Raw genomic sequence first — 18,445 nt, forward strand, 5'->3', positions numbered from 1 at the left:
TTTCCTTATTGCTAATGGCTTCAAAGTCGGCAAGGCCGATCCTACACTCTTTACTAAAACTCTTGAAAATGACTTGTTTGTATGCCAAATTTATGTTGATGATATTATATTTGGGTCTACTAACGAGTCTACATGTGAAGAGTTTAGTAGAATCATGACACAGAAATTCGAGATGTCTATGATGGGGGAGTTGAAGTATTTCTTGGGATTTCAAGTAAAGCAACTCCAAGAGGGCACCTTCATTAGCCAAACGAAGTACACTCAAGATATTCTAACCAAGTTTGGGATGAAGGATGCCAAGCCCATCAAGACACCCATGGGAACCAATGGGCATCTCGACCTCGACACGGGAGGTAAGTCCGTGGATCAAAAGGTATACCGGTCGATGATTGGTTCATTGCTTTATTTATGTGCATCTCGACCGGACATTATGCTTTCCGTTTGCATGTGTGCAAGATTCCAAGCCGACCCTAAGGAATCACACCTTACGGCCGTAAAACGAATCTTGAGATATTTGACTTATACTCCTAAGTTTGGGCTTTGGTATCCTCGGGGATCCACTTTTGATTTGATTGGTTATTCGGATGCCGATTGGGCGGGATGTAAGATTAATAGGAAGAGCACATCGGGGACTTGCCAGTTCTTGGGAAGATCCTTGGTGTCATGGGCTTCAAAGAAGCAAAATTCGGTCGCTCTTTCTACCGCCGAAGCCGAGTATATTGCCGCAGGCCATTGTTGCGCGCAATTACTTTGGATGAGGCAAACCCTGCGGGACTACGGTTACAAATTAACCAAAGTCCCTTTGCTATGTGATAATGAAAGTGCAATCAAAATGGCCGACAATCCCGTCGAGCATAGCCGCACTAAGCACATAGCCATTCGGTATCATTTTCTTAGGGATCACCAACAAAAGGGAGATATCGAGATTTCTTACATTTATACTAAAGATCAATTAGCCGATATCTTTACCAAGCCACTTAATGAACAATCTTTTACCAAACTTAGGCATGAGCTCAATATTCTTGACTCTAGAAATTTCTTTTGCTAACTTGCATACATAGCTCATTTATATACCTTTGATCATATCTCTTTCATATGCTATGACTAATATGTTTTTCAAGTGTATCTCAAACCAAGTCATAGGTGTATTGAAAGGAAATTGGAGTCTTCGGCGAAGACAAAGGCTTCCACTCCGTAACTCATCCTTCGCCATCGCTCCAAGAAAAGGACCTTGTCTTTGGGGGAGAGAGTAAGAGCCCAAAGCAAAAGGACCGGACTTCGTCTTTGGTATAATCTTAACTCTTTTAATTATGACCAAAGGGGAAGATAGTACTTAATGGGCTCTAATGATTCCGTTTTTGGCGATTCATGCCAAAGGGGGAGAAAGTATGAGCCCAAAGCAAAAGGACCGCACCACCACCAATTTCAAAAACTTAATTTTTCAAAGAATATTTTCAATTGGTATTCTATTATGTTCAAGAAGGGGGAGAAAGTAGTATTTCAAAAATGATATATCAAAACCCTCTTGAACACTAAGAGGTGGATCTCTTTTAGGGGGAGTCTTGTTTAGTCAAAGGAAAAGCATTTGTAACAGGGGGAGAAAATTTCAAATCTTGAAAATGCTTTGCAACTCTTATTCATTTACCTTTGACTATTTGCAAAAGAACTTTGAAAAGAATTTACAAAAGAATTTTGCAAAAACAAAACATGTGGTGCAAGCGTGGTCCAAAATATTATATAAGGAAGAAACAATCCATGCATATCTTGTAAGTATTGGCTCAATTCCAAGCAACCTTTGCACTTACATTATGCAAACTGGTTCAATTATGCACTTCTATATTTGCTTTGGTTTGTGTTGGCATCAATCACCAAAAAGGGGGAGATTGAAAGGGAATTAGGCTTACACCTAGTTCCTATATAATTTTGGTGGTTGAATTGCCCAACACAAATCTTTGGACTAACTAGTTTGCCCAAGTGTATAGATTATACAGGTGTAAAAGGTTCACACTCAGCCAATAAAAGACCAAGTTTTGGATTCAACAAAGGAGCAAAGGGGCAACCAAAGGCACCCCTGGTCTGGCGCACCGGACTGTCCGGTGTGCCACCGGACATGTCCGGTGCACCAGGGGGACTCAGACTCAAACTCGCTACCTTCGGGAATTTCCAGAGGCGACTCGGCTATAATTCACCGGACTGTCCGGTGTACACCGGGCAGTGTCCGGTGCGCCAAGGGAGGTCGGCCTCAGGAACTCGCCAGCTTCGGGAAACTCCAACGGCTAGTCCACTATAATTCACCGGACTGTCCGGTGTGCACCGGACTGTCCGGTGTGCACCGGACTGTCCGGTGCAACTCCGGAGCAACGGCTATCTCCGCGCCAACGGCTCTCTGCGGTGCAATAAATGCGCGCGCAGCGCGCGCAGATGTCAGGCGCGCCCATGATGGCACACCGGACAGCAAACAGTAACTGTCCGGTGTGCACCGGACACCCAGGCGGGCCCACATGTCAGAAGCTCCAACGGTCTGAATCCAACGGCATTGATGACGTGGCAGGGGGCACCGGACTGTCCGGTGTGCACCGGACTGTCCGGTGCGCCATCGAACAGACAGCCTCCCAACGGCCACTTTTGGTGGTTGGGGCTATAAATACCCCAACCACCCCACCATTCATTGCATCCAAGTTTTCCACTTCCCAACTACTACAAGAGCTCTAGCATTCAATTCTAGACACACCAAAGAGATCAAATCCTCTCCAAATTCCACACAACGCCATAGTGACTAGAGAGAGTGATTTGCTTGTGTTCTTTCGAGCTCTTGCGCTTGGATTGCTTCTTTTCTTTCTCACTTGTTCTTGTGATCAAAACTCCATTGTAATCAAGGCAAGAGGCACCAATTGTGTGGTGGCCCTTGCGGGGAAGTTTTGTTCCCAGCTTTGATTTGAGAAGAGAAGCTCACTCGGTCCGAGGGACCGTTTGAGAGAGGGAAGGGTTGAAAGAGACCCGGCCTTTGTGGCCTCCTCAACGGGGAGTAGGTTTGCGAGAACCGAACCTCGGTAAAACAAATCCGCGTGTCACACTCTTCATTTGCTTACGATTTGTTTTGCGCCCTCTCTCGCGGACTCGTTTTATATTTCTAACGCTAACCCGGCTTGTAGTTGTGTTTATATTTATAAATTTCAGTTTCGCCCTATTCACCCCCCCCCTCTAGGCGACTATCACAAACCTACTCCCCGTTGAGGAGGCCACAAAGGCTGGGTCTCTTTCAACCCTTCCCTCTCTCAAACGGTCCTTCCGACCGAGTGAGCTTCTCTTCTCAAATCAAAGCCGGGAACAAAACTTCCCCGCAAGGGCCACCACACAATTGGTGCCCCTTGCCTTGATTACAATTGAGTGATGATCTCAAGAACAAGTGAGAAAGAAAAGAAGCAATCCAAGCGCAAGAGCTCAAAAGAACACGACAAATCTCTCTCGCTAATTACTAAAGCCTTTTGTGGAATTGGAGAGGATTTAATCTCTTTGGTGTGTCTAGAATTGAATGCCTAGCTCTTGTAAGTGGTTGAGAAGTGGAAAACTTGGATGCAATGAATGTGGGGGTGGTTGGGGTATTTATAGCCCCAACCACCAAACTTGACCGTTGGTGGAGGCTGTCTGTTCGATGGCGCACCGGACAGTCCGGTGCCCCAGCCACGTCACCAGTGCCGTTGGAATCTGACCGTTGGAGCTCTGACTTCTGGGCCCGCCTCGATGTCCGGTGGCGCACCGGACATGAACTGTTCAGTGTCCGGTGCGCCAGTATGGGCGCACCTGCCTTCTGCGCGCGCTGCGCGCGCATTTAATGCGTCGCAGGTAGCCGTTGGCGCGAAGTAGTCGTTGCTCCGAGGATGCACCGGACAGTCCGGTGCACACCGGACATGTCCAGTGAATTATAGCGGAGCAGCCTTCGTGAAATCCCGAGGCTGGCGAGTTCCGGAGCAGCGTCTTAGTTGGAGCACCGGACACTGTCCGGTGTACACCGGACAGTCCGGTGAATTATAGCGCGCTGGCTCTGGATTTTCCCGAAGGTGACGAGTTGGAGTTGGATTCCTCTGGTGCACCGGACACTGTCCGATGGTGCACCGGACACTGTCCGGTAGCACACCGGACAGTCCGGTGTGCCAGACCAGAGGAGCCTTCGGTTGCTCCTTTGCTCTTTTGTTGAACCCAACATTTGGTCTTTTTATTGGCTGAGTGTGAACCTTTTACACCTGTAAAACTTATACACTAGAGCAAACTAGTTAGTCCATTTGTTTGTGTTGGGCAATTCAACCAGCAAAATTAATTAGGGACTAGGTGTAAGCCTAATTCCCTTTCAGTAGTGCCTCTGGAAATTCCCGAAGGTGGCAAGTTTGAGTTGGAGTTCTCTGGTGCACCGGACACTGTTCGGTGGTGCACCGGACACAGTCCGGTGTACACCGGACAGTCCGGTGCCCCAGACCAGAGGTGCCTTCGGTTGTCCCTTTGCTCCTTTGTTGAATCCAATATTTGATCTTTTTATTGGCTAAGTGTGAACCTTTTATACCTGTATAACTTATACACTAGGGCAAACTAGTTAGTCCAATTATTTGTGTTGGGCAATTCAACCACCAAAATTATTTAGGAACTAGGTGTAAGCCTAATTCCCTTTCAATCTCCCCCTTTTTGGTGATTGATGCCAACACAAACCAAAGCAAATATAGAAGTGCATAATTGAACTAGTTTGCATAATGTAAGTGCAAAGGTTGCTTGGAATTGAGCCAATGTAAATACTTACAAGATATGCATGGATCGTTTCTTCGTTTTTAACATTTTGGACCACGCTTGCACCATATGTTTTGTTTTTGCAAAATCTTCTGTAAATCCTTTTCAAAGTTCTTTTGCAAATAGTCAAAGGTAAATGAATAAGATTTTGCAAAGCATTTTTAAGATTTGAAATTTTCTCTCCCTGTTTCAAATGCTTTTCCTTTGACTAAACAAAACTCCCCCTAAATGAGATCCTCCTCTTAGTGTTCAAGAGGGTTTTGATATATTGAAATACTACTTTCTCCCCCTTTTGAACACAATAAGATACCAATTGAAAATACTCTTTGAAAAACTAAGTTTTTGAAATTGGTGGTGGTGCGGTCCTTTTGCTTTGGGCTCATACTTTCTCCCCCTTTGGCATGAATCGCCAAAAACGGAATCATTAGAGCCCTCGAAGTATTTTCTTCCCCTTTGGTCATAAATAAATGAGTTAAGATTGTACCAAAGGCGAAGTCCTTTTGCTCTCTCTCCCAAAGATGGAGAGTGGCGCGGAGCAACGGCGAAGGATGAGTTACGGAGTGGAAGTCTTTGTCTTCACCGAAGACTCCAATTCCCTTTCAATACACCTATGACTTGGTTTGAAATAGACTTAAAAACATATTAGTCATAGCATATGAAAGAGACATGATCAAAGGTATACGAATGAGCTATGTGAGCAAGTTAGCAAAAGAAATTGCGCGAATCAAGAATATTGAGCTCATGCCTAAGTTTGTTAAAAGATTGTTCATCAAGAGGCTTGGTAAAGATATCGGCTAATTGATCTTTAGTATTAATGTAAGAAATCTCGACATCTCCTTTTTGTTGGTGATCCCTAAGAAAATGATACCGAATGGCTATGTGTTTAGTGCGGCTATGCTCGACGGGATTATCCGCCATCTTGATTGCACTCTCATTATCACATAGCAAAGGGACTTTGGTTAATTTGTAACCGTAGTCCCGCAGGGTTTGCCTCATCCAAAGCAATTGCGCGCAACAATGGCCTGCGGCAATGTACTCGGCTTCGGCGGTGGAAAGAGCGACCAAATTTTGCTTCTTTGAAGCCCAAGACACCAAGGATCTTCCCAAGAACTGGCAAGTCCCCGATGTGCTCTTTCTATTGATTTTACACCCCGCCCAATCAGCATCCGAATATCCAATCAAATCAAATGTGGATCCCCTAGGATACCAAAGCCCAAACTTAGGAGTATAAGCCAAATATCTCAAGATTCGTTTTACGGCCGTAAGGTGAGCTTCCTTAGGGTCGGCTTGGAATCTTGCACACATGCATACAGAAAGCATAATATCCGGTCGAGATGCACATAAATAGAGTAAAGAACCTAACATCGACCGGTATATCTTTTGATCCACGGACTTACCTCCCGTGTCGAGGTCGAGATGCCCATTAGTTCACATGGGTGTCTTGATGGGCTTGGCATCCTTCATCCTAAACTTGTTTAGAATGTCTTGAGTATACTTCGTTTGGCTAATGAAGGTGCCCTCTTGGAGTTGCTTCACTTGAAATCCCAAGAAGTACTTCAACTCCCCCATCATAGACATCTCGAACTTTTGTGTCATGATCCTACTAAATTCTTCACATGTGGACTCGTTAGTAGACCCAAAGATAATATCATCAACATAAATTTGGCATACAAACAAGTCATTTTCAAGAGTTTTAGTAAATAGAGTAGGATCGACCTTTCCGACTTTGAAGCCATTAGCAATAAGGAAATCTCTAAGGCATTCATACCATGCTCTTGGGGCTTGCTTGAGCCCATAAAGCGCCTTAGAGAGCTTATAGACATGGTTCGGGTACTCACTGTCTTCAAAGCCGGGAGGTTGCTCAACATAGACCTCTTCCTTGATTGGTCCATTGAGGAAGGCACTTTTCACGTCCATTTGATAAAGCTTAAAGCCATGGTAAGTAGCATAGGCCAATAATATGCGAATTGACTCAAGCCTAGCTACGGGTGCATAGGTTTCACCGAAATCCAAACCTTCGACTTGGGAGTATCCCTTGGCCACAAGTCGGGCTTTGTTCCTTGTCACCACACCATGCTCATCTTGCTTGTTGCGGAAGACCCATTTGGTTCCTACAACATTTTGATTAGGACGTGGAACTAAATGACATACCTCATTCCTAGTGAAGTTGTTGAGCTCCTCTTGCATAGCCACCACCCAATCCGAATCTTGAAGTGCTTCCTCTACCTTGTGTGGCTCAATAGAGGAAACAAAAGAATAATGCTCACAAAAATGTGCAATACGAGATCTAGTAGTTACCCCCTTATGAATGTCGCCGAGGATGGTGTCGACGGGGTGATCTCGTTGGATTGCTTGGTGGACTCTTGGGTGTGGCGGCCTTGGTTCTTCATCCTCCTTGTCTTGATCATTTGCATCTCCCCCTTGATCATTGCCGTCATCTTGAGGAGGCTCATTTGCTTGGTCCTCTTCTTCATCGACTTGAGCTTCATCCTCATTTTGAGTTGGTGGAGATGCTTGTGTGGAGGAGGATGGTTGATCTTGTGCATTTGGAGGCTCTTCGGATTCCTTAGGACACACATCCCTAATGGACATGTTTCTTAGCGCGATGCATGGGGCCTCTTCGATACCTATCTCATCAAGATCAACTTGCTCTACTTGAGAGCCGTTAGTCTCATCAAACACAACGTCACAAGAAACTTCAACTTGTCCAGAGGACTTGTTAAAGACTCTATATGCCCTTGTGTTTGAATCATAACCTAGTAAAAAGCCTTCTACAGTCTTGGGAGCAAATTTAGATTTTCTACCTCTTTTAATAAGAATAAAACATTTGCTACCAAAGACTCTAAAATAAGAAATGTTGGGCTTTTTACCGGTTAGGAGTTCATAAGATGTCTTCTTGAGGATTCGGTGTAGATACAACCGGTTGATGGCGTAGCAAGCGGTGTTGACCGCCTCCGCCCAAAACCGATCTGAAGTCTTGTATTCATCAAGCATGGTTCTAGCCATGTCCAATAGAGTTCGATTCTTCCTCTCCACTACACCATTTTGTTGAGGGGTGTAGGGAGAAGAGAACTCATGCTTGATGCCCTCCTCCTCAAGGAAGCCTTCAATTTGAGAGTTCTTGAACTCCGTTCCGTTGTCACTTCTAATCTTCTTGATCCTTAAGCCGAACTCATTTTGAGCTCGTCTCAAGAATCCCTTTAAGGTCTCTTGGGTTTGAGATTTTTCCTGTAAAAAGAAAACCCAAGTGAAGCGAGAATAATCATCCACTATCACAAGACAATACTTACTCCCGCCGATGCTTATGTAAGCAATCGGGCTGAATAGATCCATGTGGAGTAGCTCAAGCGACCTGTCGGTCGTCATGATGTTCTTGTGTGGATGATGGGCTCCAACTTGCTTTCCTGCCTCGCATGCGCTACAAACCCTGTCTTTCTCAAAATAAACATTTGTTAGTCCTAAAATGTGTTCTCCCTTTAGAAGCTTGTGAAGATTCTTCATCCCAACATGTGCTAGTCGGCGATGCCAGAGCCAGCCCATGTTAGTCTTAGCAATTAAGCAAGTGTCGAGTTCAGCTCTGTCAAAATCTACCAAGTATAGCTGACCCTCTAACACTCCCTTAAATGCTATTGAATCATCACTTCTTCTAAAGACAGTGACACCTATATCAGTGAAAAGACAGTTGTAGCCTATTTTGCATAATTGAGATACAGAAAGCAAATTGTAATCTAAAGAATCTACAAGAAAAACATTGGAAATAGAATGGTCAGGGGATATAGCAATTTTACCCAATCCTTTGACCAAACCTTGGTTTCCATCCCCGAATGTGATCGCTCGTTGGGGATCTTGGTTTTTCTCGTAGGAGGAGAACATCTTCTTCTCCCCTGTCATGTGGTTTGTGCACCCGCTGTCGATTATCCAACTTGAGCCCCCGGATGCATAAACCTACAAAACAAGTTTAGTTCTTGACTTTAGGTACCCAAATGGTTTTGGGTCCTTTGGCATTAGATACAAGAACCTTGGGTACCCAAACACAAGTCTTTGACCCCTTGTGCTTGCCCCCAACATATTTGGCAACTACTTTGCCGGATTTGTTAGTCAACACATAAGATGCATCAAAAGTTTTAAATGAAAGGTTATGTTCATTTGATGCACTAGGAGTTTTCTTCTTAGGCAACTTGGCACGGGTTGGTTGCCTAGAGCTAGATGTCTCACCCTTATATATAAAAGCATGGTTAGGGCCAGAGTGAGACTTCCTAGAATGAATTCTCCTAATTTTGTCCTCAGGATAACCGGCAGGGTATAAAATGTAACCCTCGTTATCCTGAGGCATGGGAGCCTTGCACTTTACAAAATTAGTCAATCTTTTAGGAGGGGCATTAAGTTTAACATTGTCTCCCTTTTGGAAGCCAATGCCATCCTTGATGTCAGGGCGTCTCCCACTATAGAGCATACTTCTAGCAAATTTAAATTTTTCATTTTCTAAGTTATGTTCGGCAATTTTAGCATCTAGTTTTGCTATATGATCATTTTGTTGTTTAATTAAAGTCATGTGATCATGAATAGCATCAACATCAATATCTCTACATCTAGTACAAATAGATACATGCTCAACTATAGATGTAGGAGTTTTGCAAGATTTTAATTCTACAACCTTAGCATGTAATATATCGTTTTCACTTCTAAGGTTAGAAATAGTAACATTGCAAACATCAAAATCTTTAGCCTTAGCAAGCAATTTTTCATTTTCATTTCTAAGGCTAGCAAGTGAAATGTTCAAATCTTTAATCCTAGCAAGTAAATCATCATTATTATCTCTAGGATTGGAACTTGAATCATTACAAATATGAGAATCAACCTTAGCTAACAAATTAGCATTCTCATTTCTAAGGTTGTCTATAGTCTCATGGCAAGTGCTTAGCTCACTAGACAATTTTTCACATTTTTTCTATTTCTAGGGCATAAGCATTTTTAACCTTAACATGCTTCTTATTTTCTTTAATAAGGAAGTCCTCTTGGGTGTCCAAGAGATCATCCTTTTCATGAATGGCACTAATCAATTCATTAAGTTTCTCTTTTTGTTGCATGTTGAGGTTGGCAAAAAGAGATCGCAAGTTATCTTCCTCATCACTAACATTTTCATCACTAGAGGATTCATATCTAGTGGAGGATTTAGATTTAACCTTCTTTTTTTTGTCGTCCTTTGCCATGAGGCACTTGTGGCCAACGTTGGGGAAGAGGAGTCCCTTGGTGACGGCGATGTTGGCGGCGTCCTCGTAGTCGGAGGAGTCGGTGGAGCTCTCGTCGGAGTCCCATTCGCGGCACACGTGGGCATCGCCGCCCCTCTTCTTGTGGTACCTCTTCTTTTCTCTCCTCTTGCCCTTCTTGTCGTTATCCCTGTCACTGTCACTTGATAATGGACATTTGGCAATAAAGTGACCGGGCTTACCACACTTGTAGCAAACCTTCTTGGAGCGGGACTTGTAGTCTTTCCCCCTCCTTTGTTTGAGGATTTGGCGGAAGCTCTTGATGACGAGCGTCATTTCCTCATTGTCGAGCTTGGAGGCGTCGATTGGTTGTCTACTTGGTGTAGATTCCTCCTTCTTTTCTTCCGTCGCTTTGAATGCGACGGGTTGAGCTTCGGATGTGGAGGGATCATCAAGCTCGTTGATCTTCCTCGAGCCTTCGATCATGCACTCAAAACTTACAAAATTCCCGATTACTTCCTCGGGGGGTCATTAGTGTATATCTTGGGTTGCCACGGATTAATTGAACTTGAGTAGGGTTAAGGAAAATAAGAGATCTTAGAATAACCTTAACCACCTCGTGGTCATCCCACTTTTTGCTCCCGAGGTTGCGCACTTGATTCACCAAGGTCTTGAGCCGGTTGTACATGTTTTGTGGCTCCTCCCCTTTGTGAAGCCGGAACCGACCGAGCTCCCCCTCGACCGCTCTCCCGCTTGGTGATCTTTGTGAGCTCATCTCCTTCGTGTGCGGTTTTGAGCACATCCCAAACCTCCTTGGCGCTCTTCAACCCTTGCACTTTGTTATACTCCTCTCTACTTAGAGAGGCGAGGAGTATTGTTGTTGCTTGAGAGTTGAAGTGCTCGATTTGGGCTACCTCATCCTCATCATAGTCTTCATCCCTTACGGATGGTACCTGTGCACCAAACTCAACAACATCCCATATACTTTTGTGGAGTGAGGTTAGATGAAATCGCATTAAATCACTCCACCTAGCATAATCTTCACCATCAAAAGTTGGTGGTTTGCCTAATGGGACGGAAAGTAAAGGTGTATGTTTAGAAATGCGAGGGTAGCGTAGGGGAATCTTACTATACTTCTTACGCTCTTGGCGTTTAGAAGTGACGGACGCCGCGTCGGAGCCGGAGGTGGATGTCGATGAAGAATCGGTCTCGTAGTAGACCACTTTCCTCATCCTCTTTTTCTTGTCCCCACTCCGTTGCGGCTTATGGGAGGAAGACTTCTCCTTTTCTTTGTGTGAAGAAGATTTCTTCTCATTCCCCTTGGAGGAGTCCTTCTTCTTCTCCTTCCCTTTGGAGGAGTCTTTCTTCTCCTTCCTCTTGGTGCGGGACTCTTCCGATGAAGTGCTCCCGTGGCTTGTAGTGGGCTTTTCGTCGGTCTCCATCTCCTTCTTGGCGTGATCTCCCGACATCATTTCGAGCGGTTAGGCTCTAATGAAGCACCGGGCTCTGATACCAATTGATAGTCGCCTAGAGGGGGGGTGAATAGGGCGAAACTGAAATTTACAAATATAAACACAACTACAAGCCGGGTTAGCGTTAGAAATAAAAACGAGTCCGCGAGAGAGGGTGCAAAACAAATCTCAAGCAAATAACAAGTGAGACACACGGATTTGTTTTACCGAGGTTCGGTTCTCGCAAACCTACTCCCCGTTGAGGAGGCCACAAAGGCCGGGTCTCTTTCAACTCTTCCCTCTCTCAAACGGTCCCTCGGACCGAGTGAGCTTCTCTTCTCAAATCACTTTGGGAATCAAACTTCCCGCAAGGACCACCACACAATTGGTGTCTTTTGCCTCAATTACAAGTGAGTGTTTGATCACAAGAAAGAATGCCAAAGAAAAGAAGCGATCCAAGCGCAAGAGCTCAAATGAACACTACAAATCACTCTCTCTAGTCACTAAGGCTTTGTGTGGAGTTGGGAGAGGATTTGATCTCTTTTGGTGTGCTTTGAAATGAATGCTAGCTCTTGTATAGTGGTTGGAAGCTGGAAAACTTGGATGCAATGAATGGTGGGGTGGTTGGGGTATTTATAGCCCCAACCACCAAACATGACCGTTGGTGGAGGCTGTCTGTCGTATGGTGCACCGGACAGTCCGGTGCACACCGGACATGTCCGGTGCGCCAGCCACGTCACCAGTGCCGTTGGAATTTGACCGTTGGAGTTCTGACTTCTGGGCCCGCCTGGATGTCCGGTGCACACCGGACATGTACTGTTTAACGTCTGGTGCGCCAGTATGGGCGTGCCTGACTTCTGCGCGCTTCTGGCGCGCATTAAATGCGCCTGCAGGTGACCGTTGGCGCGAAGTAGTCGTTGCTCTGCTGGTTCACCGGACAGTTCGGTGTGCACCGGACATGTCCGGTGAATTATAGCGGAGCAGCCGCTGCGTTTTCCCGAGGCTGGCGAGTTCCGGAGGCCGCTCTTCCTTGGAGCACCGAACACTGTCCGGTGTACACCGGACAGTCCGGTGAATTATAGCGTAGTGCCTCTGGAAATTCCCAAAGGTGGCAAGTTTGAGTTGGAGTTCTCTGGTGCACCGGACACTGTCCGGTGGTGCACCGGACAGTCCGGTGCTCCAGACCAGAGGTGCCTTCGGTTGTCCCTTTGCTCCTTTGTTGAATCCAATATTTGATATTTTTATTGGCTAAGTGTGAACCTTTTATACCTGTATAACTTATACACTAGGGCAAACTAGTTAGTCCAATTATTTGTGTTGGGCAATTCAACCACCAAAATTATTTAGGAACTAGGTGTAAGCCTAATTCCCTTTCAAGTGGCGTTGAAGTACAGCGGAGGCGGGCGGTGGGTTGGCAGCTCGGCAAGGAGCTCAGCAACCTCGGCCTCGTCAGCGAAGGAATGCACGCGCTTGGACCTCCGACATTTGTGGCAGGAGAAGGATGTGTGGACGCCACGGACATAGCGTGCGCACCGTGTGTGCACCCACACGCTGCACTCGTCGCAGCTGACCATCTCGCCGTCGTCGAACGTGACGCCGCAGGAACAGTCCACCGTCTACGAGCCATCCACCCAGTCATCGATGCGGTTAAGGGCGGGGATGGGAGGCGCCGCGGCCACCGCCACCATGGCCAAGCCAAAATAAAAGACAAAAATGGTTGTATATATCCGGAGACCGAGAGCATTGTTCATACAGGCCAAAAGGAAACCTTGAGAAGAAGAGGCTGCCACAACAGTTTTGACTGACTAACCTGTGCTAGAATGATGAGACCTCCTTGTGACATGAAAAGGTTGACATCCTTGAGCCTTTTTATTATGATCATTACAAATGTCTCCATGTGCATCTACGTAAAAAACAAAACCATTAGGTCACAAAAGTGGAGGTTAAATCAAATCCAAAATTCCTTTACCAGCAAGGGCTAGAAATAAAATACTCTGATTTAAATGACTGCATAGAAATGGTGCAGAGGGTACTGAATCTAGTGATTCAGTAAGGATGTGTATACATTATAGGAAGCAGCTCTTGTAAAATAGGAAGCAACTCTTGTAAAATAGGAAGCAGCTCTTGTAAAATACTCTGATCAAACAATCAATCATAGTGGCTTTAATATAATGGATTTACAGATGTCACCCCTCTGTTTGAATCAAAATAGATGATTGTGTAGTTGTTTGAATCCAAAGCAGACACAACATCATATCCATTGGTCCAAAAGCATGTCACCCCTCTATTTTGAATCCATCTGAAATACCATGGAAAATGCTCCTCAGCCTACTCCCACCAAACATCTTCATCATCCGTTTGGCTCTGGGCCGCAAGCTTCTTGAGATTCCTGCCACAAGAACACAAGCATAAAAAACTAAGAATTGCATCGAGAATTGATGAACACATGATGATTGTATAGTGCGTTCGTAGGCCATAGATTAGATTAATCCTTGGCAGTAAGCATGCCGATGTCAGGGTTTCTCCTATAGGTTCTAATTCTGTGACAAATACATGTAGGTTAAGCGTATAATGTCGTGAAGTGATTTTTTATACTATTTTTTTGGGTTTTAGCTATTAACTTGATTGGTCTTATCTGCTTAATTTGTAGATAAAACTATGAGTTACACAGGGTTTTATACCTGTTTGTTTTTATAGCCAGTTGATGCAGGGAGAGTACTCTATAGGTAGTGATGCTTGGTACTTATGTCTCGAGCTATGATCTGTTGCAGTACATGTAGCGTCCAGAGCTATGACCATTGATTAACAAACCTTTAGTCGTGATTCCAGAACCAATAGCATGTTTAATGTGGCTGAAAAAATAGTGTTTGTCTCCATTGAGTTTAATGAAGTCCCTTCATTTGTTGCCTGAATCTTATTTCTATGCAAGACTAATTTAGCTTCAGAATTTTGCTTAATTTTTGAGATAAAGGTAAACAAAAATTTGGAATTTAGTAAACACACATATGCATTGATGATCAACTCTAAAGCAAAATATCTAGACATATATGTTTGTGCGCGTGCGAAGGCATTGGTATGTGCTGGATTTAATTTGAGCCCTCTTCTTGCATTAGGAAGAAGCAACATGTCAGTTCTATAAGTTCTGTTTTCAATAAGAGAATCAGTATCATGTGTCTTTTATACTACAGATTTAGTATGATCCTTCCATATTTAAATGCTTTCTAGGCCGTGTAACACCAAATCTTGATTTAGAACACAACAATAATGTTCTTCATTTTCAGAGAACCGTTTTCTATTCTGCTTATGTGGTTTCAAAGAACCGTTGCAACATCTGGTAGTTGTGTTCATTAAAAAATGTTGTGTTCATTAAAAAATACCAACCAGAGCGCATATATACCAATTGCAATTTGTATGAACTGCTAATGACAAACAGCTAGCAATACCAACCATAACCATGCCAATAGAAAAAAGCAGACCATAGCCTAGCAGTTGTTAAATAATATTGGGCGTACCTAGCAGTAGTAGATGTATGGAGAGCGCCAGGAATGATCTTGGGTTGTTGTGGCTTCTTGAGCTAGTGCTCTCCCGATTAAAACACCACCACCACATTATCACTAAACAAAATTAATAAAGTTCATGAACTACAAGGCCATTTTTATGGAAATTTGATACATCAGTAAAACCATAACTATGCATTTCTAAACGAAAATGTACTTGTGATACTATTTTGAATTTGGGGCTCAAACCCCATATCTAGCATCTGGTCCGCCTCATCCAACACAAGGTACGTCACTCTACGTAGGTTTGTGTGACCAGCTTCCAGCATATCAATCAACCGGCCAGGAGTTGCAATGACAATTTCAACTCCTAAAAGTGCAAATGACAGAATGCATTGAGTTTAAAAGGCATTCATCTAAAAAGAATTAAAGTGGACAGATGTGTGCAGGTACCTCTTCTAAGGCCCCGTATTTGTGGACCCTTAGGTGCACCACCATAGACACATGTGCTTCTAGTTCTTGAATATGATCCAAATTTTGTAGATTCTTCCTGTATTTGAACAGCCAATTCTCTTGTGGGAGCGGGAATTAATACAATTGGGCCATCGCCTTGTTCTACAGAAATTAGAATAATGAATAATATTAAAAGGCAAATGGACACCGTCAAAAAACATACAGAAAGCTCACGGCAAGTTTATAGGAAACCAGCCTAGTCGAGGCAAGTTTATAGGAAATTATCTACCTTTGACATGATGGCACCTTGGTATACACCACCAATCCACAAGTTCAGCTCACTCAACCAATCGCAGTTCAACAACCCTCCGACTTATCATCCTTGAGCACTTGGAACTACTACCTAATCCTAATATTCAAATAAATCATCATACCAAGACCACGTGCTGCCACATCTGTGGCAGCCATTATGGAGCTCTTGCCGCTCTAAACTCTACAAGAATATAGTCCCGTTCAACTTGAGCTTTATCACCATGTATAGATAATGCTAGCCACCCATCCATTCTAAGTTGTCGGGTGATCTTATCGCAATCCTTTTTTGTTTGGAAGACTATCAAGATACGACTCCCATCCATTAGATCAGATAAGAGCTTACTGAGTCTGTGGAAAAGAGGTGAAAATCAACTCACACCGTTTAATACACCGCGAAGTTGGCAGCGGTGAAAGGTAGAAGACGAAACTGTTCGGACAAAGAAAGATAGGACATGAATTCAGATTCAGACATGAATTCAGATTCAATCCAGTTTAATAACACGGTGATACTTTTAAGTCACAGCTAGCAATATTGTGACAGTAAGCGTTCATATTACAGATGCAGTTCCAAACAATAATAAACAAGGGAGACAGTAAGCATAACCAGTGACAATTTTCGAAAGACAACTGGTGAAGTGTTAGACATTAAGCTACTTTGTGCTTTTTCTTGCTTGTGATTTGTGGATTTGAAAAACAAGGGAGCCACTTATTTTGAATGGAACTGTACTACAGATTGTAAGGAATTCTGCGATGCACTTTGAATTCTGCGCATGTACTAAAAAAGCAGGGAATTTTGGTTTTGACCAGAGTCAAAACAAATAATTGTTAACCTGTGTTATAATTCAGCAAAAAGCAGGGAATTCTGCGCCTGTACTCAAGTACAGGATTATTAACCTGGGTTATAATCTATCGGCAAGAACTCCAAAGTTCTATTAAAATAATTGTTACAATGATTATTGGCATTGAGGGCATAGTAGTTAGTGCTGAACTCCAAAGTCAAAACAAATACAAAAATACAAAATAAATCATGTTGTGTCTTGGTTCCTTGTGTGTCAAGACTGAAGATAGGGTTTTTTCATGTTTCTCCTCTTGATTGGTTGATTAAATAGATGATAGACAATTCCCTGCTTTTTGCTGACTGTTTTTTTGGGTCATATTGTTATTGAATCTTTTCTGTAAGACTTATTAGCTTTGTCATACATGTGTAGATTGTGAATTTGCACACAAATAAGGTTTCCTGTATCCTGGGGAAGGTAGAGAACAATGAGTGGTTTCTGAGAATTTTCCAGAAGAGCTTTTGTCTGCATCAGACCTAGGAAAAAAACTGCTACAACATCATTGCCTGATAATTTGGTATGTTAGTCCTTGAATATTATATACCTAGACAGCTGAGTTGTTTCTTCAAAATCTCTGGTCATTTAACTTGTGAGGGGCTCAAATTTCTTAACAAATCCATCATCTTATTTTATGTGCTACATACTTCTATGGGTGACATTCACTTGAGACTATATCCATAAGAGTGTCCAAAAACTGTTGAAAACTTCACTACCCATTGTTGGAATGGTTATTCATGATTCAGACTGGAGATCCTTTGGGGGATGGCACTGGTGGACAATCAATCTGGGGCACAGAATTTGAAGATGAATTTCACAATGGGTAGTAGTTTGCTAATCAAGGATTTTGAGCATTGAAGTTACTGGGAGGCTAATTAAATAAATGCAAACCCAGCATAATTCCATAAGAGTGATGCCAATTTTTTCAGTTTTTGTGCTTGTGTTTTGGGCTGGACATAGCACAAAATCTCTACTGAAACTATCTATTATCAAGTGAGCGCTGGTATGGTCTATAAATCCCAGAGCCAGCGGCAAACTACATAACACGCGTCGACGCAGCGAGCTGGAGCTAGATAAAAACCATACCAGCGCAGGAGGAGAGGGAGCGAGGAAGGAGAGATGACGTACCTTTGGTGGAGCCGATGAATGTCGAATTCGTCCCAATCTGGCCGGTACCGAAAATCCGTGGCGCACTTGAGTAAAGCACTGCACTGCACTGCACCTCCGTGTCTTCTCTAGGGACGGCTAAGGCTCTTGGTGAGGTGGGGCGGCGAGCGAGGGGCAGGATGGTGATGAGCACGGGATCTAAGAGGTGAGGGTTTAGGGTGAGTGCCATCGGTGGAATGGAGGAAGAGCAGTTTTGTCGATGGAAGGTGAGTGCCATCGGTGGAAGGGGATCACAGTGGCAATGGAGTTGATTGCGGGGCACTTGCAGCAACGACGCCATGGATGGAAGGGCACCCTAGGGAGGCGTGATTTCTCCGTAAAATTGACAGCAGAGATCCGTGGGGAGGCGCCATGGATGGCAGGAGCGCGGGGGCAATGGAGGGAGCGCGGATCGCGGGGGCAATGGAGGGAGAGCGGATCGCGGGGAGAATTGCAGCAACGGCGCCATGGATGGAAGGCTTTCCTCGGATGGCAGGAGCGCGGAGGGCGCGCTGGCGATTGCAGGAGGATGGAAGGAGGGCGGAAGATGGAAGCCGCGGCTGCAGGCGGTTGCGGGTTGCGACGCGGATGCGGGATGCGGGCGGCAGAACGTGCGCCGAGCGTGTGTGACTACTAACATAATTAGTAGTAGAGATTATATTATTTATTAAACTGAATCCAAAACAATTATATCAGCATACTAGTCACTAGGCCTGGTGGGGCCTCTCTCTCGTATATTTAACTATATTTAATATGACAAATACATGTTTAAT

General features: G+C 44.1%; 1 pseudogene across 2 annotated transcripts; it reads right to left on the minus strand.

Moving 5' to 3' along the window:
- Positions 1 to 13,543: 13,543 nt before the first annotated feature.
- On the minus strand, positions 13,544 to 18,278 carry LOC100272753 (DEAD box RNA helicase pseudogene; annotated as a pseudogene). Of its 2 annotated transcripts, NR_158583.1 has the most exons (5): positions 17,655 to 18,278; positions 15,671 to 16,120; positions 15,382 to 15,543; positions 14,944 to 15,298; positions 13,544 to 13,820 (listed from the first exon to the last, which is right to left on the minus strand). The product of NR_158583.1 is annotated as a DEAD box RNA helicase pseudogene, transcript variant 1 (transcript). The 2 variants fall into 2 exon arrangements; NR_158584.1 differs by lacking the exon at positions 15,671 to 16,120 and having other exon boundaries at positions 13,570 to 13,820; positions 17,655 to 18,247.
- Positions 18,279 to 18,445: the final 167 nt, after the last annotated feature.

This window comes from Zea mays, chromosome 1, assembly GCF_902167145.1.
Source record: "Zea mays cultivar B73 chromosome 1, Zm-B73-REFERENCE-NAM-5.0, whole genome shotgun sequence".
NCBI classification, from domain to species: Eukaryota; Viridiplantae; Streptophyta; class Magnoliopsida; order Poales; family Poaceae; genus Zea; species Zea mays.